The sequence below is a fragment of the Uranotaenia lowii genome, chromosome 2 (genome assembly GCF_029784155.1).
Source record: "Uranotaenia lowii strain MFRU-FL chromosome 2, ASM2978415v1, whole genome shotgun sequence".
Taxonomy (NCBI): domain Eukaryota; kingdom Metazoa; phylum Arthropoda; class Insecta; order Diptera; family Culicidae; genus Uranotaenia; species Uranotaenia lowii.
Window position 1 is genome coordinate 281,073,514 of NC_073692.1, and position 27,052 is coordinate 281,100,565.

Below are 27,052 nucleotides of genomic sequence, written 5' to 3' on the forward strand. Positions count from 1 at the left end.
AGGTACAACTGATAATCAAGAGCAACGCAAGATGCCAAAATGAGTATCTGGATTCAATATTCATTCCAAGTGCTGCTCTTGAAGATCAGTGTGGTACCATGATGCACACCGTGACAAGTCAATGTAATCATAGAAGGGATTATCTGAAACAGCAAAAATAACTCTTTAGGTGCAGAGAACTCATACGACCCATAAAGCTGTTTCAGAAAGGAATGGAAGGGATGTTTCAGTGGGGAATCCTATATGGCAAATAGGATTGACAAAATATGTTTAAATATAATCAAAATAAAATGAAACAATCTCACCAAAGTCCATTGATAGGCAATGAGGGAAGGAGGCAGCGTGGGTTGATTTCTATTTGATGGTCCTGTTGCACTAATGATGATAATCCCTGCACCTTCCAGTCACTGTTGTTTGATAATCCAGCAAGTGCTTATGAATGATTTTTCGGGGATTGAGTGCTTCTTTTCTTCTGCTGATTTTTTAAACACAATCGTCACTGCTATCCTTACACAGATTTCGAAAAAGAAGCTTTTAAACAGATAACAATCACAATATATTCACGAAAACAAACGAGAAAATTTCGAGGTCGGAAAAAACACACCGACTCAGTCTAGTGTACCAATCCTGACGAAATTTTCTCCACGAAAAAACCTTCCAGAACAAAACGCTGTCGTTAGTTTCATGGTATGACAACTAGAGGCGCTTTAGTAAATAAACATTTGCACAAACGGTCTTTCCTATGACGTTATGGACATGATGCCTGAGCAAATAATACCCATGATACCTATACTAGGATTGGATTCTTTGGTAGAATGCCAAACGGGGGGAGGGAGCTAGGTTCCAAGTATGTTGAGAAATATGGCCCACCCTACTGTCCGTTAAATTTAATTTTCGAACTTTAAAGTATCAGTAAGAAAATCAATGTTGGGCTGAACATGTGCCAACGGAATTTTGAATGATAAGTTCGTTAGTGCTAAAAAATGTTAAAAGCGTTAAAAGCTATCCAGTCTACTGTACATAAATAAAGATGAGCGAGAATAAAAATTTCACAATACGGGAGTCTAATTGGATCAAGCCTGCCAAACTGCGAGTGGTAGTCAAAATTGTTAAAAGCTAACTACATGGCGGAATCTAGAAAAAAACGCTAACAAATACATACTAGGAAAAGGTAAAACTAAAGATCAAACAGAAATAGGCTAATCATTATTTGCGGAACGATTGTTGTTGGATCACTCAAATTAGGAAGAAAAAACAAACTCATTGACGGCGTGATTAAACTATTCCGTAGACTGAAATAATTGACACTTGTTATTCATGAACGGTAAACATGAATAAATTATGGAGGCTTGCTGCTGTGTCACCAACCATCTTCTTCGTCGTCGTCGCCATCACCATCATCATCTTCATCATCATCGCGCCGGTTAGCAGGTTAGTGGATGGATGCACTTTGCCTCTCCAAACCTTTCCATGATGGAAAACAAGCCCCTCAGCGGAAGAGGGCAAACACCTATGTTGGTACCTTCTTTTGCTCAACCCCACACGCCCTACTAAATCAGTTCAACCGTTCTCGTAGAGTTGCAATTTCCCAAATTGGAGGGTGCATGTTTGCACTGCTGCTGCTGCCGGGCGGAAGAAGAACGAAAAAACAGCGAACATCTTCTGCCGAGTAATTCGCCTCGCACGCTGTGGAACTTGTCTCTACCTTCTCATGTGGGTGCAGGATATGATGACTGAAGCTGCTGGTTTGGCAAACATTTCCCCGCACATGCAGAAACTGCACTGCGGTGCTTTCCGTGTACTAAGTTGCATTTTTTTTTGCTGCTGCTGCCGGTGGCGGTGCAGTAGGTACCTCCATACATGTGACTCCGCTCCTACTCTTAATGTTCAGATGTGAGAAGTGTGTTTCCTTCTAGGACTCGCTCTCTGTGTGAATTCACTTACTAAACATATTTTCCTCCGGCAGCAGCGTTGGAGCCACGGATTAACCTTTGCTTTTTGCTGCTGCTGTGAATGGAGGGCAAAAAATATCATACACATATTCCCTGGAAAAAAGGGACGATTGTTCTCGGCAACTTTTTTTTTCTTCTCCCTGTCGTTGCTAACAAACTTGTGATGAAGCATAACAAGGTATGTATATTCAATTGGTTACGTTAACCTGCATATTTAAGATGTTGGTAGAGCAGTGATATCTTCATCTAGTCAATTTGGAGCGTATTAACTGATTCCGAGGTGCGATGTTTGGTCTGAGAAGCATAAGATTCGGGTATTTTTCTAAATTTGACGAAAGTAACTACAACCAAGATCCAACATCACTACACAGAACTGACAAACTTAACCCGCTTGAACGATGGCACTCCGATCGCAGTGGATAATAAGCCTGTTTGAATCAACAAACATCATTAGAACTAGCTATGAAATTCTTGTAACCGGGTTGTATCCCGTTTACCATTAAACTATAGCCCAGAATGTTTTTTTATCAGAATATTGGATATAATTCGGCAAAATTACCTACTTTTCAATAGGCAGAAGATTGGCAATGGAAAACCCGGAAAATTCGCAAAGGGTCCAAAGATAGCACACTTTCGATTACGATGTTCCATTTTAGACCTGACATCACCAAACTTTGTTTCAAAACCAACCAACCGAATAAGATGCGAATTTCCAATTGGGTAACAATTTAGAACCTACATTGAACATTTCCTAAAATTTTCGTCAGCTTTACGCTAATACTCTGCAGGTTATTATTCAAAAAAGGCCCATAAATAATATTGTCCCATCCTTTTCCATACATAATATTATCTCAATATCTTTTCAAGGTTGGTTTCATTTATCCATCCCAGCGCACTCCATTTAATGATCGGATGATTTTCTAAATTTTTGATTAATAGTTTTGTATAAGGGAAAATAGATATTTTGTTCGGAAAAACGAACATGATTTTTCTTTAAAATCTGGAACCAGGCTCGGATTTGTACCAATTTAAAAATTCTTTAAAGGATTTTTTGCTAAACACAGTAAGTAAGTATCTCCTCAGATATCCGAGTATTAATCTCGTTAAGCAACGTCTCGTTTGTTTCAGGAAGCGTTGTGGGTTTAATTGAAATGCCTGAAGGCATTCTAAAACACAAACTTTGCTTCAACAAGCTATAACTCGGTTATCTAAAAAGAATCCCAGTTACAATCTTGGACAATGTTGTTTAGCTGAGAATTTACTGTAAAGAATTTTTGAATTGGCATAACACCGATTAAGTAAAAATTTTCTGATGTAAACGTGGCTTTAAAATTCTTCAAAATTTTATGGAAAATTTTTGAACCAACTCAATAGACCTCAGAGATTGAGAAATTAAAAAATGACTCCAAATCGACTCAGTTTAAAGTACCACATCACTCGTCTTCATTCTCCCGATAAAAACTTTTAAAACTAACAAGAATCCATTAACTCCAACACTAAAGCATAAATCTAGTCGAATGAATAAATTTTTGTATTTAATGAAAAAATAAAAAAAAAACAAAATGACAAAAATGACAAAAATCACAAAAATGACAAAAATGACAAAAATGACAAAAATGACAAAAATGACAAAAATGACAAAAATGACAAAAATGACAAAAATGACAAAAATGACAAAAATGACAAAAATGACAAAAATGACAAAAATGACAAAAATGACAAAAATGACAAAAATGACAAAAATGACAAAAATGACAAAAATGACAAAAATGACAAAAATGACAAAAATGACAAAAATGACAAAAATGACAAAAATGACAAAAATGACAAAAATGACAAAAATGACAAAAATGACAAAAATGACAAAAATGACAAAAATGACAAAAATGACAAAAATGACAAAAATGACAAAAATGACAAAAATGACAAAAATGACAAAAATGACAAAAATGACAAAAATGACAAAAATGACAAAAATGACAAAAATGACAAAAATGACAAAAATGACAAAAATGACAAAAATGACAAAAATGACAAAAATGACAAAAATGACAAAAATGACAAAAATGACAAAAATGACAAAAATGACAAAAATGACAAAAATGACAAAAATGACAAAAATGACAAAAATGACAAAAATGACAAAAATGACAAAAATGACAAAAATGACAAAAATGACAAAAATGACAAAAATGACAAAAATGACAAAAATGACAAAAATGACAAAAATGACAAAAATGACAAAAATGACAAAAATGACAAAAATGACAAAAAATGACAAAAATGACAAAAATGACAAAAATGACGAAAACGACAAAATGACAAAATGACGAAAACGACAGAAATGACAGAAATGACAAAAATAACAAACATGACAAAAATGACAAAAATGACAAAAATGACCAAAATGACCAAAATGACCAAAATGACCATATTGACCAAAATGACAAAAATGACAAAAATGACAAGAATGACAAGAAAGACAAAAATACAAAAATGACAAAAATTAATTTTATGCCTAAAGAAAGTGTATCTTTTTCACGTTGCCACCCTGCATCCATGCTCTTAAAATAGTGTTTAAAGTTTCCTTAGCTTGTATCTTACAAATGATAACACCCCCGAATTAAGAATAATAAATTTGTTAAAGTGCAATATATGTAATAAACCTGAAAGTTCCTTTCATTCATTCAACATAATAATATACTTTGAAATAACAAAACTTGATGTGAAATACATTTGAATTAAACTGAGAATAAAAATATCATAAAACATGTTGTTTGAAATGACGGAACTTCTGGAAACATCATCCACAACATAAAATGAAGAAAGTGTTATAGAAAAAAAGAGAGAGAGAGAGATGAATTCAACTCGTCTAAACCATGATAAGCACAATACTCTGTCCTACAGAAATAATGTAGTCTACGGCTCACTTATTAAATTAGCGCACATGATTGCTGATCGAAAATGGTTTTCTGGAGAGACAAGAAAAGGATTATCTTTAATTAGTTAGATTATCATTTTCCATTATTTACTTCGATTGATCCAGAACAGTTAGCAGATTCATTGCCGGTGGGTCTTTCGACAAATTGTGTGCACGATATGGAAATACGTGTTTGTATGCTTATTGATATATAATCTTAGATTTACAAACCCTGCTGAACGGAAGTTGTGATTCTCCAGGGATTTCACAGCATTTTCCTCAAGTTGTGTAGCCCAATTTATCTTGTCAGTTCAGGTAACCCAGTTCAAATTTGCAAAAATCCTCAACTAATAATGTATAATAACCTCTTGTGTATGTTCCGGAGACTTCCTCAGTTTTTTTTTACTTCTAAAATCCCTTCCCATCTTCCTCATTTCACCACATTTTTCACCTCCCAATGGCCACAGGGTAAGAGTTTCGAAAGGTGGCGCTCCCAGCAGTTTTTCGTTTCATTTATTAAAACTCTCCACTTTTGCTCATTATGATTTGCATCGTCATTCCAAAAGCCCGACAATCGTCGCCAGGAGTTGGACCGGATTTCTTCTTCTCCACCATTGTTGATGTTGTTGTTTTCTTGTTACCGACCAGCAACACTGCGCAGAAAACCGAGCGGCAAGAATGTCGGGTAAAATGGTGAAAAAACTCGTAATTGTTATTGTTTCCCCAAGTCGTTATAATTATTTCACACTGTCCTTCCCCAACCCAGTCTGTTATCCCAGCCGAAACGATCACAATTCAGAGGAAATCCGAGGTAAAGAGGAAATTTGGGCTGCCCAGAGCCGAGACCGGGACCTTGTTAGCAGTTAGTTAGTTAGGGACGAGAATGCTGACCAGAGTAATGTAACTTAGAAAGTTTTCCTCCCCCTTTCACCTTCGGAAGGGGTTATTTGAAAGATGATCCGTGATTTGTTGGTTCGGTAATGCTTGATGCATTATCTCTCTGTTTTTTTTTTTTTTGTTATAATATGCTGATATTGATTTTCTAAAATATTTGTAAAAACTAACTGTAAGGTCTAAAACAATTTTGAAAATAAAAACAGTTTCACTGTTTTCCTTAATTTTGAAGTAAACAATTCAACATAATTACTACGAATAGCAAAAAAAAAGTAAACTAAAAAATTCTTCACATAAAAGCTCTCTGAAAAAGAACATTACCCACCACCAAAAAAGTCATCTTCAAATTCAAATGTACTTGTAAGTTAGTCTAGATTATTTGGAAGGTAGATATTTTTATTTTTAGATATTGAAATGTTTGTCACTTTGTCACAATATAAATTTTTATAACACTCACATTCTATACAAATCGCTCTCAATTGCAACCAGTTATTGATGATTTGCAGGTTGCATATTGTGGGTATTCTTGTTTAAAGTGCAAACACGAAATTATTGCGACACCGAAAATGTCAAGTCAACTTCCTTATAATGTTTAGAACCAAACCATAATTTGAAGATACTTTCATACATCTATTTATTTCAAAAATCAAAAGAAAACTTAATCGATGGAGCCTTGAGTGTAAATTGAACGCATTTTCGCTTAATGCCCTACATCAAAGTCTTTACAGTGTCATCCGGTACCAGTTTCTCAGTTTTTTTTTTTCATTTTCTTAACATGCCCTTTTCGTTTTTGACTGTCTTCTTGCTCTTCCGAAGTTCCCGCTTCATTATTGCCAAGGACTGCTCCACCGAGCGCAGCTCCGGACAGTTTGGCGGATTCATATCCTTTGGAACAAAATGGACAGAATTTGTCTCATACCACTCCAGGACACTTTGGTGGCATGATGCCAAATCTTGCGAAAATAGCGGAGCTTTGTCGTGCTGCTGCAAGAACGGCAATAGGCGCTTCTCGAGGCGAATTTTGAATTTGTAGATCTCGCCATTTACTGTGCCCTTTTTCACGAAAGGCTCACTCCTCAGTCCACAAGAGCATATGGCCTGCCAAACGAGATATTTGAAGGTGAACTTCGATATTTTCTTCTTCTTAAATTTGTCGTCCACATCGAACTTTCTCTTGCCGGTGAAAAACTTGAAACCCGGAATTTGCTTAGAATCGGCTTTCATATACGTTTCGTCGTCCATCACACGGCAGCCATATTTTGTCAGCATCTTCTCGTAGAGTTTCCGTGCCCGAGTTATAGCCGTCTATTGTTGCCGCTCATCGCGGTTTTGGAGGTTCTGTACCTAGTATGTATGTAGTCCAGCTCTCTTTTTTGCATTCTGGACGTAGCTCTGCAACATGCCGATCTTTTTAGCCAAATCACGGCTTGAGACGTTGGGAGACGTTTGCTTTATCTTTCCTTCAGTCTTTTTGTTATCCGGTCCCGGTTTTCATCCAGCTCCTTTGCCGTGGTCGAATGTCAACCGCTTCAACACTCTGGAGACGGTTGAATGTTCAACATTTTTCCCAACTGCCGGTGCGACAGGTCAGGAAATTCCAGGTGTTTGGAAAGAATTTCTTCTCTCGATTCACGTTGGTTCACCTCCATTTTCGTTGAATCGAAAAACACGACTTCGAGTTTGACAGCATGTAAACAATACACATCAATGAGAAAGTGTGCAAAATTTGGTTGGTTTCTAGCCAATGGTAAAAAAGTTATGCCCTGTTGAATGTGTTGCGATAATTTGTGTTCGCCCTTTTAAGAACGGAGTATATATTTTGTCTAAAAAATGAAGTCATTAGAAATCACTAAAAAAGGTCATTCACTGGAATTCACAGAATATTCAAATGAATTTTACGTGAACTCCATACGGCTGAACGATGTCGATCGAATGACAAGCTTTGTTTGCATTTGTGTGTTTCGGTTGTTGACAGTCAGGCCCATCCATGGGAGGGGGGGTTTTCGAAATTCAAATTTATCTAAAAATAATATCAATACCAAAAATAAACAATAAAAAGGGAAGGAATTTTTAACACCGTTTCTCACTCATGATAACCACACAAACTGTATTAAGAAAAAACGAAATTTTAAAATCATATCACAATGGAAGTTTAAAAATTTCGGTAAGCCATTGATGATTTTTTTCAAAATGATGTTCTTTATTCTGAACTAGAAATTTGTTTCAAAAGAATTTCTAAGTAAATTTAAATAATCGAAATAGGAAAATGAAAGTAATTGTAAATTTATTTTCATCTTTATTTAAATTCTTTTCTTCATTTTCAACTGAAGGGTTGATTGAAAAAATCCGCTGTAGTATTTTGAATTTGAACAAAGTCTGTTAAATCGCGATTTAAAATGTAAATTTTTGATAGATGAAAAAAATCAATTTTGCACTTTGGGGAATTTATTCAATGGTTGATGGTTTAATTTGATTTGATTAAAGAAAGAATATATTTATTATTATTTTAAAAGTGCCAGTGATAGAAGTCAGATGATAAAGAGTTTTAAAATGTATCAGTTTTGAGACAGATCAAACATTGATAACTCATTTACTAACAAACCTACATAAATAAAAAAATATGTTTCTAATTCTGTTTACCATACTTCATCAAATTAAGAAATAATTTGATGATGAAAATCATGCATGATCCAAAAAAGCAAAATTCAATAATTTTTAAAAAATGGAAAGGTATCATTACAAGTATTTTTGACATTACTGCAGAAAGTGTAAAAAAACTTGATTTAATTTATCATATTTGTTGAAACCTGCAAAAAGACTACATGTATGGTTAAAAAATATCTAAAATTCAGTTTGGTTTAAGACTTCATAGAAATAAATAAGAAAATGAGAAAAAGTAAAAAAAAAATAAAACTTCCATAACTTTTTTTCGCAGAACTCAAAATTACTTGAAGTCCAGAGGAAATTTGATAATATATTTAAAACTTTTATTTTTAAGTTATATGTTTTTTATTAGAGTTTTTTTAAGTGCAGAAATTTCTCCAATACTTTTTAACTATTTTCAAAAGTCATTTCAGTAACAAAAGCTAATAGAGATTGCATATTTAGATTTATGGTACCCAAATAAGTCGAAATAATCTTTTAAATTCATTGCACCTCAGAAAAATGTAAATTTTGTGGCGTTGTGTAAACTATGTGTTGTGTTGAGCATTCAGAGGAACAAAAAACACGAAATAAAATTTAGTCTGAAATTGGTTTCTTGAATAATATTTCATAATAGCAATGAAAAAACGATTTCCAATTAAAAAAATGGTTCGTCTCAAACTCTGTTCTTATTTCGTTACAACTCTCCATAAAAAACACATTCTGAAGAGGTAGGGGTTTTGTATGTCAAGTTTTGAGTTCCTGTACAAAAGATTAATTGAATTACATTTTAGAATCAAAGTTAGTTTCAATTCGTAACGTCAAATAGTGTCGTAGATCGAAATGTTTCAAGCCAATGCAAAAAACCGTTTTTTAGACACGCCCTACTTTTTAAATCTTGAAAAAATCATAGAACGATACCGTTCTATTTCACGACTTTGGTTTGTTCAGCAAAGTTTCTTCAAAAGATGCAATCTATAGCTTTCTAGAACATTTCTATACTCTATCTCTTCACCGAAAGAAATTATTATCTCGAATTTCCACGGTATTGACACGTCCTAATATTTCACATTTTAAAAAGAAAGCGCTTGTTATATGAAGTAACTTTGTAGAACAAATAATTTGACTAAAACGCACGGATTTTGTGTTATAAATTTTGTCTCGATAAATGTTTGATCTAGACCACTGTGCAATGGTTATATAAGACTTAATTCCGCCGGAGGCGAGAAATTTCTGACTTACTTGTTGACACTTATTTTCAAATACATTTAAGATCAAGTAATTTTCCGACACTACCGTGAAAATTCTACATGGAAAAAATCTTCATGGGGGGGTAAACCCGTTACCCCCCGTTCGCACGGCCTTGTTAACAGTGTATTTTCACACAGCAAAATAAAATCGTGTAATTTAAGATTGAAAACATTCAAGTCTTTCTGTCGTTTGAACTGTGAAATATTAATAAAATATTCAGATTTTCGATGCTACGATTCTAATGAATGAAAAAGGGATAATATTTTTATTTGATATATCCTATTTATCAAATTATACTTAACCCAAAGCGGTGAACCACTAACACGAGCAGGGCTAGGCTGGAGATGTTGTATCTGATGATTTCTTTATTATTTTTACGGGTCAATGTCTTCAGCATTCGCGAATTGTTCCGGACTTTTCCGGTGATTATTGCAGAAAACTCTCCTCCTGTTCGATACTCGATAATTTGCCGTTCCTATAATTGAAAAAGAATTTGCATAACTTGTTATATTCCACTTCGCATACCTACTACTGCTACACATATCCGACAAAATTTTGCCTGGTTGGATTACAACAGAGACTTTCACATTGCATCTGTTATGTTTCACATAGTTTTCGGTGTAATTTGACATCTAACTTATAATATCTAATTCAACAAATATAATTTTACATTATTTGTTATATGATCGATGAAATTTGATAGTTTGAACTTTGCATTACAGAATGTAAAATTACACCAAAACATTTTTTTTTCTATTCACTTTTTGAAATAAAAGACTGAATTACATCAAAAGGTATTAAAAATTACATCTTTTTTTCAACTAAGCTTGTAAAATAATAGATCATTCGTGTTTCAGATTCCATATACTCTTAAAAATGTTTTGCTGTGTAGAAGACATGTTTAGTGTTATGTAATATTAATTTAATTTCAATTCCATGTCCTTACTACTTTCCGTTTCTTTAAATGTTTAACCCTTTCCTTCCCACGAGGTTTTTCACGTTTTAAAAATAGAAATATTGATTTACAGCTAATGTTCTAGAACAAAAGATGCATAATTGAGGCCTACTTTAATGATCCATTTGATAAATTTTGTTTTTGAGGTGGATCATATGTGCTCCATTGGGAAGATAACAACACATAGGGTGCAAATGAAAAACAGGAAATAATTGCAAAAAAACGTGGAATTTCATCACTTCATTGATCACAAACTAAAACGATCCTATTAGATAAAAAACTTCTTTGGTATTCGCATCCCTCGAAAGTCTATTTATTGGAATATTTGAAATTTTCATTTTTGCCTTGAACAATGGCCGCCATGACACTTTGCGCAAGGAAAACAAAACAATGCCGTTTTTCGAGAAAATCACGAACTTTTACAAATATTTTGAGACATGTGGTCATTTAAGCAAATGAAACAACAATCCTGAAGCGATTTTTTTGTTGACGAAATGATTTTCATGAGTATTTATAAGAAGCTTCACAAGAACAAAAGTACGTTTTGTTCCCAGTGTATCACCAGTGATCCACTTTACTTACTCAAAAATTTATATGTTTTAGTTGAAATCTAAGTAAACCATCATTTGATTCTGCTTGCATAAACAACCTTCTGCACGTCATTATTTTTATTTGAAAGAAATTATAAAAACTTGTCAAGTTATTGAACAACAAATGACAACTTGATTTAAATTCGAAAAAAATTCGACTTTTTTGCAGCTTTTGATCTGTCAAGCAAAACCTAGCGAACCGATTTTCTTCAAATTTCGTGCCATGTTTCTTCACTCATATCTACACATTCGGTGAAAAAATGGTGTTGATCCAAAGCGCCCAGTTTAAATGCGAGCTGTGCAAAGTTGTGGATCACCTGTGCTACCATGGGAAGGAAAGGGTTAAGTCACCGTTGTTGTTATATTCGCGTTTTTGGATTGATTTTTTCGGTGATTCAATGAATTAACTGCCGTGTAGTTTACGTTTCGGTTTACTTATTTTATTTCAACCATCTTCATAAACTAATAGCTTTTTTACACCCGCTGGGGCGGTCACATTGATAGTCACTGTTGATGCTGCTGCTGCTACGGCTAGCCGACAGCGGGTGTAAAAAAGCTATTAGTTTCTGAAGATGGGTGAAATAAAATAAGTAAACCGAAACGTAAACTACACGGCAGTTAATTCATTGAATCACCGAAAAAAAATCAATCCAAAAACGAGAAGATACTTTCCGTTTCATGTAATTTTCAGAAATTTCGAATTTAAAGCTGTAAAGGATTCATATTTTTTGTGTAACGGAAAAACTGTGAAATTACATCACATATGATGTTAATAAAAAGAAGCATCAGAAATTACGAAATTTTACTTCAGTAAATCGTGTTCCGTGTCATGTAATTTTAATGTAATTCAAATTTAGTGCTGCTAAAGAGTCCATTTTCCTCGATTATGTAAATTTACAATAGAAATTAGCATTCCATGTCAAGTGATGTTAGTGGATTTCAATTTCAGTGCTTTTAAGGATTCAGATTTGATTTTTGTGCAGGTACGTATGGTGTATGGTGCCACACAGCCAAAAAAATCGGAATCCTTAATAACACTGTAATGGAAAATCTTTAATATTGTATGACGTCGAACGCGATTTTTATGTAAATTTTAAATAAATAAAAGTTGAATCCTTAACAGCACTGAATTCCGATGACTTAATAATTTGATATAAATTTACATTAAATACATGATGTAAATAGAAAGAAGCATAACATATGACGGAATTTTAAGTAAGAATAAAATATAACACGTCTTAAATATTTGACATGTTTTTGAAATTTTACACGTTCGTCGAAGTTAACAGACGTGTAATATACAATTTGCACTAAAAATTCCATCATATGTGATGCTTCTTTTTCGTTTCATCATATGTGATGTAATTTAACAAATTTTTTGGTCACACAAAGTTCCTTAAAACACTGAGTTATTAATATCTTAAAACTATACGACATGAAATGTTGTAAGGGCATTGAATTTAAATGTGTAAATGTGTGAATGTAAATGTGTAAAAGTATAGACTATCAAGAACAGGACCAGACGAATCAGCACCAACATGTGAAAAGGGTATAAAAGACAAAGTAAACAAAACCCGTTTTCAGTGGATTCAAATAGCCCAATATGTGTTCTACTTAACACAAAAACCGTTTTTAGTTTCACAGTTTTCGTGAGATTTATAATGCAGTTTGAGCAAAGGATCTAAAAATATTATAACCATAAAATCTGTACCAACACGTGAAAAGGATTTATCTCCATAAATGGCGAATCGAGAAAAACGCGTTTGAAGAAAATACAACCTATTTTAAATCGCTAATTAAAAATAACTTAAAATGTTCGTATTTTATGAAAGACAAACGATGTTTAGAAGCATCCCCTATATGTTAGAATAGAGGAATATCAATTTTAATGAAAAAACAACGCGCTATCGTAGATAGAACCTAGCTCACGTAATATTTTGTCTTACCTGTTTATACACCCTTTGCTATTTACTTATTTTTAGCTTTAGTTATAAGCTCGCATTCATTTGCAACTATGTTTTTATGTTGAATAAAGAGTCGAATTGATTATTTTGAGTTTGTTTGCGGAGTAGTAGCGAAAAATTGTTCCGGAGTAAAGGGTGTATATCCATGTGATGGCAGTTCTGGTTTTAGAATGTTTATAGATCCTTTACTCAAATTGAGTTTTCAATGTAACGGAATATTGTTTTCTCAAAAGGGCTTTACAGTTAAGTAGCGCAGCTGTTGGCCTATCATGAGGTACTGAAAATGGTTTTTGTTTACTTTTGGAGATAGATCCTTTTCACGTGTTGGTACAGAAATGGCATTATCCTCACACACATTGTTTTATACACCCTTTACTCCACAACAAAGCAAACGGTCTAGATGCAAAACATTAAAAAGGGAAAGCTCTCCATTCACTCCTTTAGAGAGAACCATAAGCGTTTGTAAAAAAAAATAGGGGAAATTTTATCTCCATCTCACTCACACATATGAGACATACAGTACAAAACAAAGGGTGTAAAAACATTTAGACGAAATTCATACTCCAGCTAGGTTCTATAAACAATTACGAGCTATTTTTCCTTGATAATACCTTCGTATCGATAAAAACATATTAAAAATGATCCTACGCACCGGTTTGGACCATATAGACTTGGAAGATTCCCCGTGAATTTTAATTAGCGATTTAAAAAAGGTTGCAAAATTTTCAAACGCGTTTTTCTCGAAACGTCATAAATGAACATAGACCCTTTTCGCGTGTTGGTGCTGAAATGTAATCAAAGTGTTCATATAAATGTGTAGACTCAAAAATGTGTGTTTATCTTATTAAAATAAATAGTATTATATTTGGTTTTATTTTTAGATGGGAAATCTTCATTGATTCAGATAACTTAAAAGGGAACAAATCCAATAACAACGTTCAGTGATTTTAAAACTTATATCACTTGTAATTTACACGCCTGAAAATTTTTACAGGGGTTTACAGAGGTTTAACCCCTCCCCCATGAATATTTTTTCTAAGTAAAATTTTCACCGAAGTAACAGAAAATTGCTTGATGTTAAAATGTATTTAAAAATAAGTGTTAACAAGCAAGTCAGAAATTTTTCTCGCCTCCAGCGGAATTTACTATTAAATTACCCTTGGCTTGAAACATTTCGATCTTCGATACTATTCGACGTTAACGACTTGAAACTAAGTTTGGTTCTAAATTGCAATTCAAATAATCTTTTGTATAGGAACTCAGATCTTGACATACAAAAACCCTATCTCGTCTTCAAAATTGGTTTTTATTAAGAAGTGTAACTAAATAAGAACAGAGTTTGAAACGAACCATTTTTTTTTTATTTAAAAAATCGTTATTTTAATACAAATGTTATGCTGCTATTAAACATTCTTCAAGAAACCAATTTCGACTAAATTTTATTAAATGTTTTTGTTTTTCTAAAAGCTCAACTCAACACATAATTTACACAAGGCCACAAAATTTACATTTTTCGGAGGTGCAATGAATTAAAAGGGTAATTTCGACTTATTTGGAAACCTAATTTGGAAATAAGTAAAAAGTATTTGAGAAATTTCTGCATTGTTTACACAAAAACGCAAATCAAAAACCTATCATTCAAAACTAAATGTTTTAAATGAATTATAAACTTTCCTCAAGAATTCAAATATTTTTGAGTTCTGCGAAAAAAGTTTTATGTTTTTTTTTACTTTTTTTCATTTATAAAATTTTTAAGAAGTTTTAAACTAAACTGAATTTTACATATTTCTAAGAAAACATGTAATATTTTTGCAGGTTTCAACAAATGTGTTAAATGAAATCAAATTTAGTTTACACTTTCTACAGTTATGTCAAAAGTACTTGTGATGAAATCTTTCCCATTTTTTTAATTGTTGAATTTTACATTTTTTAGATCATGCATCATTTTCATCATAATAATATCCCTTAATTGGATGAAGTATGATAAACAGGATCAGAATCAGATTTTTTCGTATATTTAGGTTTGTTAGTTAATCAGTTATCAATGTTTCATTTTACTTAAAACTGATACAATTTAAAACTCCTTATCACCAAGATTCGAGTTCATAACCCTAAAATCTACCAAATCAATCATTAAAAGCACCAAAATGCTGTTGCCTTGAGTCATCAATTAAATTATTTTAATTCTTATGGTGAAACGTGTTTATTTAAAAAAAAAACCTCCTGAAATGTTTTAAAAAACTTATCATTTCCATTTTCATATTTTGTTTAAATTTTCAAATAAATTAACGGAATTTTAAAGTGTAGTTTTTTCAAATTCTTTTATCAACTTGCCGAAGTTTTTAGTTGAAATATTTAAATTTTAGAAACAATTTTTTTTGTAGAAAAATGAATCCAACTGTGTTAGATGAAATTTCAGATACTAGAGAAGAGAAAATCGATGTTGAAAAACATGCGAAAGAAATTCATCTTGTCTCCCGGTAGGACTTGAACCCACATTTTGCGCCTCTCCGGGGCCCATGTATTAACATTCTATTACAGGAGACCAACCATTCTACTACAGGAGACCAGGTTGGTCTCCTGTAGTAGAATGTTAATACATGGGCCCCAGAGAGGCGCAAGATGTGGGTTCAAGTCCTACCGGGAGACAAGACGAATTTTTTTCGCATGTTTTTCAACATCGATTTTCTCTTCTCTAGTCCCTGAAATTTCATCTAACACAGTTGGATTCATTTCTCTACAAAAAAAGTTTCGCTGACTGAATGTTTGAGTCAAGACCAATCTCTGGGTCGCAGTTTAAAAATTAAAAAAAAAAGTTAGAAACAATTTTAACAAATTTGTTTTTTCATTAATACTGAATTTTTGTGTACTTGACGCATAAGCCCTTAAGTCTTAATTTTTAATAAGAAAAACAAAGTGTCAACCTTCTGTTCTTTCCAGGACCCAATATTACAAGCGAAAGTGACTCTTTTATGAATCAATCATTATTTTTAAATTAATCTTTAAAAGTTTGAAACGTGATTTGAAATAGGTAGCAGCTTTAATCTTAATTTTAATGAGAAATGTTAACTTACTTTGAATTTGCTTTGTTCTTACAATATTTGGTGCTCCAAAGTTCAAATTGGTTTTTTGAGTAATCAAAAATTCACATTTTTAAACGCGATTGGATATTTTTTGTTAAAATTCACAATACTACAGCTACAGCGGAATTTTTCAATCGCCTTTCAGTTGAAAATAAAGAACAGAAATTTAATAAAGATGAATATTTTTATTCATCATAATTATTATCATTTTCCTTTCATCGCGGTTAGTTTTTTACCTGTTTGGATATATTTTAGAATCCAGATTTCTTTTAAGCTCTGTGTTTTGGAAGCGTTTATTTTAAATTAGCTTAGAAATTCATTTAAAATAAATTTCTAGTTCAGAATAAAGAACATAATTTTGAAAAAAAAAATTATCAATGACTTACCAAAAATTTGAAACTTTCATTCTGGTATGATTTGAAATTTTTTGTTTTTTTTATAAGTCCAATTTATTTTTTGTTTGTGTGGTAGTCGTGGAAAAAAACTGTGTTATAAATTTCTTTCCTTTTTTTATTGTTTATTTTTGGTATTGTTATTATTTTTAGCTAAATTTGAAATTCGAAACCCCCCCCCCAACCCCCCCATGGACGGGTTCTTCGCACGGGCCTGTATGTAACTATACAGATTTTTTTCGTAGTATACAGATCTAAATTCAGTACGTCAAATTCTTTTAAATTAGATAATAAAAATACTGTTTTTGTGTAATATTTTTCATAAACATAAAAAAATGTGCCAATCTTTTGTACTTTAAATGGGATTGCTTTCAATGATGTTATATTCAATCATCCCTATAAATAGATTTCCAAATGCTTGACACTTTAATCAAATAACTCACAATTAATCATATATTTTAAAAAAATGATTAGGGATATACCTTATTGAATCACTTTTCAGTAAGAAATGAATATCATATGACGTAGCTATTTGTCTCAAATAGTGGTGTCCAATGCCGAAGTACAAAAATCAAACGTCACTGGGCAAAAGACGCTACGAAACCCTCTTCAGACATGCCTGTTGGCTGGATGCAATCTGGGCAACAGTAGCATGGAACCGGAAAATCTGGACTGATGGGATGCATTTCAGCTAAGTTTATTTTTGCCACATAAACAAAAGCTCATGTAATTACTACGGCCAGGAAGTGCAACAACCACTTGTTCCAACCAACCCTATCTCCAACATGCGTTGCTGCTGCCGATCTGTTGCTAGCAGATCCAAGCTGGAGATTAACATTTTAATGAAAAGTACACATCTCTGCTGCACCAGTCAAACAATTTGCTTGTTCTTATACATCTCTGGATTAACTCATTTAACACCGGAGGATCGTTGCTTTGGATTACTGAATAATGAGATTTTTTTGCGTATAACAAAATCGGTCTCGAAGGATTAATCTTGAATCACACATTCGAAAATCCACTCGGAAGTTGCTGAATTTTGAATTGATAATTTGTTTACAAAAATCGTAGGCTCAAAAGAAAATAGTATTTTTAAACAAATCCCATTAGTTGGGTGAAATACCAGAAGAAACTAAATAATGGAACTGTGCATATTGCTTGCAATATACATCAACGCCAAGAAAACCCTTCTGTATCCTTTCTTTCGATAGCCAACGAACGTCTACGGGCCCAGAAAAGAACGAAATAAAATCATTTTCATAAAAGCTACCGAAGAAAATTTGTCTAGTTTAATTATCCGCTGTTTTAATTAAAATTGTTTACTTCTGCTCCAAAGCTCCGACCAGAAGAAACGGCAGAAGCCTTCCAGTGTCGGAATATCGCATGTGGTGGATTGCGTTCTATTGCTCTCCTTCTAGGTATATGCTCAAGGGACTCCAGCCAGCTATCACAGAGCTCTGACTCTGGCCTTGTTATATTGGCGACCATTCGAAGCAACTCAGACTACAGCTAGCGGAGCACACCAGTTGCCCTTAACCATCAACAGTAGGAAGAAGCAGAGTAGCACAATATCCCAACAGAGCAAAGATCGTCTCACATACAACCCAAAGAAGAATAAGAAGGAGAGGGGCGCGAGAGTTTCTTCCTTCCTGAAACAGGAAAACCACCGGGAACACGTGCAGTGTGGACTTCATATAAGATGACGATGGAGCACAAGGATGTATGTCAGGAAAATTACAGAACAGCCAACTAGTCAAGCTGTAGTCCGAGGAGGGCTACAAACGGCGATGTTGGGGAACGGAAAGAACTCACTGCTGGCACTTGGACGAATTTGCTCGCTCACATCATCAGCAGCATCATCATCACCAGCACAGCTTCCTTCATTATTTTGTCTTTAATTTCGTGGACGACGAATTCGGTGGTGGTTTAGACCTAGAACAACATCATCCAACCCCATCGTCCCGATACAATCCTCCTCATTCCTTTCGTCCAAATTTCTTGCAAGAGAGGACCAAGCGAAGACTACACTATGCGAATTCACTGTAACCAAAAAATGCTTGCTTTCTTACTTGATTTTCTAAACCATGCATCGTGGCAGGTGTGGAGCTAGGATTGTTGAATACAGTTCGGTCAAATAGTCAGACATAATATCATGTCGTTATCATTTTCAAAGTTAGTAACAAACTGAAATGAACAAATTCCAAATACTTTTCTTAAATTTTCGATCGTTTACTATGTCTATACTTCTAAAATCGAATTTCGATGTAATTTTGACATACAGAAAGCATTTGATCGAAACCAATGTTCTTCTACCAATTCTTGTTTAAAGATGGAATTCCTAGCAACAATCTCATAGCTTAATAAAATAAATACATGAGGCATGGTAATCTGATATTTAAAGTATGAATCTATTCTTCGTTAACAGCGAAGTCTTGTGGAAACTCTTCTTCTCATCACTATTATGAACGAATTCCCTGATAATATTTCTTCCTTCCTTGATCATCCTACGAAATATTAGATCCTGCAGAATGCTTTTTTAAAACTCGAATGATCACTCTGTGATGACTAAGACATGCTGATAATTTGAAAATCTAGAATGAATTGTTCTAAAACTTTGGTTTTCTGAAAGTAAACGTGATCTCAAACGAGTCCTTCTCACACTCTAAGACAGGGGTGAGCAATCCGCGGCCCGCGGACCGCTTGTGGCCTTTTTCAAAGTGAATTAATTTTTCCAATTTTTCCTGTGATAGATCGTTAATTATCATAAAATACAAGTCAATTAACCAAAAGTAGTTGATATATCGATGACTTGTTTAAAAATGCACTTCACGTGTTTTTGTTTGGATTTATCCCACACTCATTAAGATTCGTGACTTTTTTCCGAAATTTAAGTATTCAATCTGTTTTTTTTCAAAGGGTCAAATGCAACATTATAGTCAGAAACGTTATATTGAGGTTTTTTATTATTTAAAATACAGTTCAGTACAGTAACTAATCATGGTTTTCCTATTCAAAATCAATAACCAATACCAAGTAGACGAAGAGTTGTTTTAAATTTCTGTCACAGGTACAGTTGTATGATAAATTAACTCAGCAGATTTTTGTTTTTGAAAATATGATTATTTTGTTAAATTTTACGAAAACGCTTATTTCATTGGTAATCAAATTCTAGCAAAAAATTAAATTATAAACAAATGGAATACTTTTGCGTATTTAAGCGTATATGACTTACCTCGTTTTGATAATAAACATAGTTGAGCAATTAAAGATTTCATATCGACATGACTAAGCATTAAAATTGCCGGAAAAATCTGTGTTCATCACAAAGAACAGATAGCGAGCCCCGAACAAAAATGCGTTGAAAACGTGTGTTTCAAACCAAATTCGTAAGTGGACTAACATCCATAAGATGTCGCTACCAGTACACCTATTTTTTTATTTTTTCGACACGCTTAGAAATTAATACTCATCGCTTATCTCAAAGAAGGCCAGTGCAGTATATGATAGTATTACAATTTTTTGTGTGATAAATTTTTAAAACATCATGATTTGAAAAAATTCAAATCATATTTCAATCACACTTTAATCGCTGTGATATGCCCCAGCATATGCCCCATATTGTTCAATCAATATTGGTGCTGATTTGAAAGTTGAATTCCAAGATTTAAAAAAGGCAAATCATATTTCAATCACACTCTAATCGCTATCATATGCCCAATATCAATATTGACGCTGAATTGAAAATTGAATTCCATTTTTAAAGTATGGGCTGGGATTTGACTATAAGTAAACAGCTATCTAGAACAGAAAATGTGAACATAACTGTTATAAATATAAATTATGGGTCGATATTTCGGTGTATGTTACCTGAGATCGATTGGTAAGGACTTGTAACTCATGATTAAATTTATTCATTTCTACTGATTACTAATCCTGAGTTACAAGTCCTCATGTATCGATCTCAGGTAACATCAACCGGAATACTGACCAATAATTTAAAATTATAACATTTATGTTCACATTTTCTGTTCTAGAAAACTGTTTACTGATAGTCAAATCCTAGCCCATACTTTAAACTTGGAATTCAACTTTCAATTCAGCGTCAATATTGATTGAACAATATGGGGCATATGATAGCGATGAGAGTGTGATTGAAATATGATTTCTGAGCGTGTCGAAAAAATCAAAAAATATATAGGTGTACTGGAAGCGACATATTATGGATGTTAGTGCACTTACGAATATGGTTTGAAACTTAGGTTGGTATTCTCACACACGTTTTGAGCTCCAGCACGAACTCTGTTCTCTGTGTGTTCATGATAAATCTAGGGTGGTCTAACCGGTTTTACCGAAACCGGTAAAACCGGTAAAACCGTCCATTTTCTCAATACCGGAATACCGACTTTTGGGACGGTAAAAAACCGGTATTTCCGGTAAATTTTCCATCATTGTCTGTTCAAAAATTGACACGGCTAAATGCTTTTTTAACTAAATTTTTAGGAGTACAAATACTCAATTTTGTTCAATCTGCTTCAAAATCCGAACTCAATCAACCTAACTGCAAGGTGTATGTGAGATTTGTACAATGTCTGAAAAAAAGGATACAGCTACACGAAATTTAAGATTGCTTCACAATAATCACTGAATTTTTCATTGATATGTTGGAATTTAAAAAAAACAATGCGAAAATGTTTTTATCTATAATCAGCCCAAGTTTATCACAATCGTTCTAAGCGATGCGGGCTTATACAAACTTGCAATTTAAAATGAAAAATATTGAAAACTGATTGAAAACTACCTAGTTTGTTTCAAATCATAAAATGTTTCAACAGAGTCAGCATTCAAACACATGTTAACATCAATTCTAACTTCAGTTCTAACGAAACTTTCAACAGAGTCAACATTTAAACACACGTTAGACTGTTTGTATGAATTTTTTTATCAATATTTTCAAGGTAATTGATGGTTTTTATTTTTAACGCTGTTGAAGCATTTTCTTTTTCCAGACAAAGTTTTTATAAATTTGCAAGAGTATTATAGCAACAAAGAGCGTATGGATGAGATCCAAACAACTATATTTTTTGCTGAATTTTGACTGATTTTTAATTTTGATAGAATTTTATTTCTATTTGTTCGCTATATTTTTGGGAGTGCAAACTTAATGCGATCACGATCTACATAGGTTGCGGGAAAAACATCCGTCTTTTAGATAACAATAATCTGTAATTCTGTGAGTCAACCAAAACTTTGTGATAATGTTTTGAGTTTTGTTTATTAATTATTTAAGTCATTGTTTCAACGAAAAATCTTTTTGTATACCAATTTCATGAAAGACTATATAAACTTTAACTAAATCTGTAAAATCTCTTCTTACATATGAATACTGTTTTACAGAGTAAAGGACAAAATTTCGTTGAAAATAATATGAAACTTCTACAATTTCCGCAACCTCACAGCGAAATTATAATAATAAAATGCAGATAAGAAATATTATGATTATCATTTGGATGATGATAGATTTACGACAAAGGGACAATTTAAAGGAACAATACCATTTTTTCCATAGGAAATGTTGCTTAATCTATTGCGTTATAAATTCTGAGCATTTTATGCCATTATTTATGCAATTAGCCGAAACCCTTTCATGAATTCCATGTACTTTGAAAAATACCGGTTTTACCGGTTTTATCGGTTTTATAAATTACAAATACCGAAATACCGGATTTGAAAAAAACCGGTAAATCCGACTACCCTAGATAAATCCCATAATTGTAATTTTTTATTCAAAAAATTTTTGAAAACTTTTTGTGATGTTATACCAAACGTTGAAAATTTATTGTTTTCACTTGGAAAATTACAATTACTATTAACAAGGTCAAGAAATATTATAAAACTACCGTTAGAAATCCTATCTTAGTAGCACAAAATTTAATTAATAATATTTAAAAAAAGTTTAAAATAAAAAAAACGATGAAGAATGTAAACTCATGGACAAAATTTACTTCGGAATCTGTGGAATTATTGTTATGCCCAGGATTTCAGCAAATTTTATCATCATTTAATGTTGAAAAAAAATCTCACCTATTCTCTTAAAAAAAAATCAGTGCTTCGGGGGCAAATTTTAACTGTGGAAAATACGCATACGCACAGAAAACTGAAATTTTGATTAGTGAATTTGAACAATGATTCAACGTCCAACACAGAAAAGACGGTTTCAAAAATGAAAAAAATAGTTCACTTTTTTTTAAGATATTGCTGTCATGTACTGGATATACATAGCTCCAGAAAAATTTCGAATTGAAGTAATAAGAAGGTACCACGAAGGATTTAAACAAGAAAGATTTTTATATGGAAACGGAAAAACTTTTTTTTACATCGTAGAAGGATCTTTAAAAATTTCCGTTTTTTAGGGAAAATGTGATTTAAATGTGGTCTATGATTGGAAGAACGAATAATTGCAGAGAAGTTCAAATTAATTGAAAAAAATTAATGTATTCTAAAACGACAACAATCCCTGATTTTGACTTAGTGACGGACATAATCAATTTCAGCTGATATTGTCCGGTTTGCATACAAAAATTATTTCGAATAATGTCAAATAAATAACCCATAAATTCGTTTGATTTTAAGCAAGGCCGGATTAAAGGGGGGGGGCAAAATGGGCAATTGCCCCGGGCCCCCCGGCTCAGGGGGCCCCCCGAGGGAAATTTATTTTAACATTACTTAAATCATCCTACAATCATACTACAAATCCATGAGAAGAACTCAAAACTAGAAAATCGGAATTAAATTATCAAAATCTTCTGGACAAAACCGAATTCGTAAAACAAAATTAAGAAGAATATGATGCAAAACACCTCAAATTTCCATTTTTTTTATTGAAACATATCAGTTACGATATTCTGTACAGAACAGTTAAAATATCCGGGTTAATATCGCATTTCATAAAAACTTTTCACCTTTCAATCATTATTATTGAAATTTTCATTGGTTTATAAATTCTTAACTCTCCTACCTATTTTGGAAAGTAAAATCTGAAAAAAAACTAAAGTTACTTAAATTGGATCAATCGTTACTTTATTGAATTTCCATCCCAATTGCTGTCTTAGACTTGAAATTCGTATTGGAAAATTTTCAACTGATTTAACCAAAATTTTATCATCTACTGAAGTGAATATCCTGAATTCAGCATATCATTTTCCAAATGATCATTCTCAAATTGCCATCAAAACGATCTGATAGTTGAGTTGCTAGTATCATTGAGTGATTTTCTTAATATGAATATTTTTATGATCTTAATCTTATCTTTTTCCAGATTCAATTCATTGGGATTTTCAAGTCTTGTGTTGTTTCTTCAGTTACTGAAGCTCAGTTTTATATTTTTCTGAATTTTGGAAATTCAGGATCTTTGTTTAAGGAATTTGGATTCATTTGGATTCCTTATCTGATTTTTTCAATGATTACTGATTCTGTATTTCAAAAATTTAATAAATGTTTTTATTTGATGAGAATCACATCATGTAATGTTTTTTTTTCTGTGTTTCAAAGACATAGAATTGAAATTCACATTTGGTGCAATTTCTGCTTTTGCTCTAATTGTAACTTTGTATCTCTTTTTTTTATTTAATTCATATTTTGTTTCTCAAAACTTGATTTGGAATAATGATTTAGATTTGAGACACTGAGTTTTGGTTCTGAATGAAACGTGATTTCAAGTTTTGAATTCATAAACTCTTATATATGCATCTCTATGGAATGTGGATTTAATTTTTTTTTAATTGTTTTTTTTGTTTCAAATCTTCATGAGACTTCCTAATTGTCACTAGGTAAATATTTTTCGAACAAGCACATATCAAACTAGCAATGATGATATGAAAATCATTCAAAATATCTATCAAGTAATTTTTTATTCAAATTGGAGAATTTTAGTTGGTGATAAAGGTTTTAAAAAAAAAAGAATTAAATTTTGCATTTTGCAGCTTATATCAGAGTTTTCATTTCTAAGAAATTTCTAAACTCTTCCGCAATGTTTGCACGTGATTTATTAACAATTTTTATTTGAAGATACCAGAAACTATTTTCTACGCAGGCAATTTGAAAATAGTATACTAAATTCATTTTCAGTTTTTTACACGTTTAAAAGGTTTTGTGTTTTCTGGGATAGCATTTGAAAAAAAAATCGAATTAGAGGGCCCCACGAGAAAAATTGCCCCGGACCCCCCGATAGCTTAATCCGGCCCTGATTTTAAGACAAAGCCAAATATTTGTATTTGTATTAAATTAACAGTTATTGTCTTTGTTTTTTTTTAGTGCGGCCCGCCGAGAATATTTTGAATTAAAATTGGCCCGTTGGTTAAAAAGGTTGCTTACCCCTGCTCTGAGATGATATGTGTCAAGACAAAAAAAGTTATCAAGGGTTGAAAAGCGATTTCTTCAGCCTCCGTAACGGGTAGAAAGGCTGGATGCCGAAATCCCAGAAAAATAGGTAAATCCTCAAAATTTCGAAGTAATTTTCGTCACAAATTTGGTGTCACAAATCACAGAATTTTGTGGGAAATCGCAGATTTTACAGATTTTTTAGACTTTTCATATTTTTAATGTCAGGTACTGAGATCAACGTCAGTTACATCAAACCTTAAATCAATCCAATTTTCAGCACGAATGGAGATAAACTTTAACAATTTGACAACAAGGATAACCAACATCGGTTATGAAAGGTTAGCCCTCATCCGTCCCAGAAATTTTTACCCGTTACAGTCCCTGGATTGTCTCTATTGTTTCTCAACCGTTTATTTTGACGGATTATTGATTGAAAAGGATGGTATTTACACCACTTTTTACATTTTTTGTGGTCATGATCTTAAAAAAATAAAAAAATATATATCTTTATGTGCAACGTACAGCTTTTAACTTCAGCTTACTTGGAAACTAAGTAAATTTTTCTATACATTCTTTTTTCCGAAGCATGTTTTTTCGTTTTTTTTTAATCCCAGACAAATAAACAAATAAACAAACAACATAGACTTTCAATAACGGAAAACTGCAATGTTATAGGTTTTCAAAACTGTAAATTTTGTAAAAAAAAAATTGGTTGGAAAACAAGAGAGATATTTTGGTTTTAGTCAGGAGTGTCCAACTGACACTCCAGGGGCTGTAACGGGTAAAAATTTCTGGGAAGGATGAGGATTAAAAATGAAAAATAGAGTCACTCTAAGAACAATGAAGCAAATTTAGTTTGCGCAAACTTCAGAAAATAAATACTTAAATCTTTCAAGAGGGCGTTGAAAAACAACTTCGAGTCATTCGGCAACTGTAAGTTTTGCGACTAAACGTTACTACGCAATTCTAAGAACCGACTTTGTCATAAAGGTTTGAAGTTCGAATGGTTGTTCTATAAGTAATTACGACCTTTAAGCGATTGAATACAGTCTTTACTTCGATCAGGAAACTATGATAAGATGTGAACTATGGCCAAAACTATTATACAATGTTTTTTTTATAATGTTTGATGATAACTCATTAAGTTAAAAATAAAATAATACATACATAAGTGAAATTTTAACAGCATTCAATTCGAATAGATAACTAGCATTTAAATGTCATTTTAGCATTATATACTATTCAAAGTGATTTGAAGCCTATCACTTTTATACCCAAGTACATGAATCCTCACAATGCATCGGAACTGGGACCCATCGAAAAATACTGTGCTATTTTGACACAGACACTGAGTGAAGGAGGTCCAGATCAAAAAGTGGTTAGACAAAATTGCGTGTAAATCGAATATTCGTTGATTTAAAAAAAAAATCAATGTTTCTTTCTTTTAAAAGTTCAATATGTATGATAGACGGGAAAAATACTCAGTTAAGATTCCGGTTGACCTAGTCCAAATTGACGTTTGACATCTGCCATCAGATTTTGTGCAGTGACTTTATCCACTTTCTTCGCCGCGGGCACTTATCCTTGGGCACAACCTTTTTTTTATTAGTTGATCACCCAGGTGGTAAATCCTTTTTGCGGATTGCATTCCAAGGCACAGCGAGCCACCGCGTCCTCCCCAGTATGCTACTCTGGGTCCATGGATGCAATCGGACGACTCATGATACTAAGAACCCCTACGCCATAAAGTCCACCTGGGGCCTTTGGTCATAATTCCCATCCGGACCTGCATCGAAGGCTGTACTTGAAATGGGAGACCAAGTTAGCGCTTAAGCGCTCATCTGCTCACTGAATTTCAAGTCAAAGCTCCAGCATATATACCCTATCTCTTGTTACGATTCAAGACTAAGGACCTCTCCTCTGGCGACTTGAGGTCCGGCCTTTACTTGTAACTCGGACTCGCTTGGTTTGCACGACTATCGTGCGCTTTGCCTCTGTTCGAGACCACTGCAAGAGATCAATGACCTCT

General features: G+C 33.0%; 1 protein-coding gene across 4 annotated transcripts in view; it reads left to right on the forward strand.

Moving 5' to 3' along the window:
* LOC129748938 (LIM/homeobox protein Lhx9-like) overlaps positions 1-27,052 on the forward strand; it is a 425,064-nt gene that overhangs the window by 298,091 nt on the left and 99,921 nt on the right. The gene's annotated exons all lie outside the window — the stretch shown is intronic.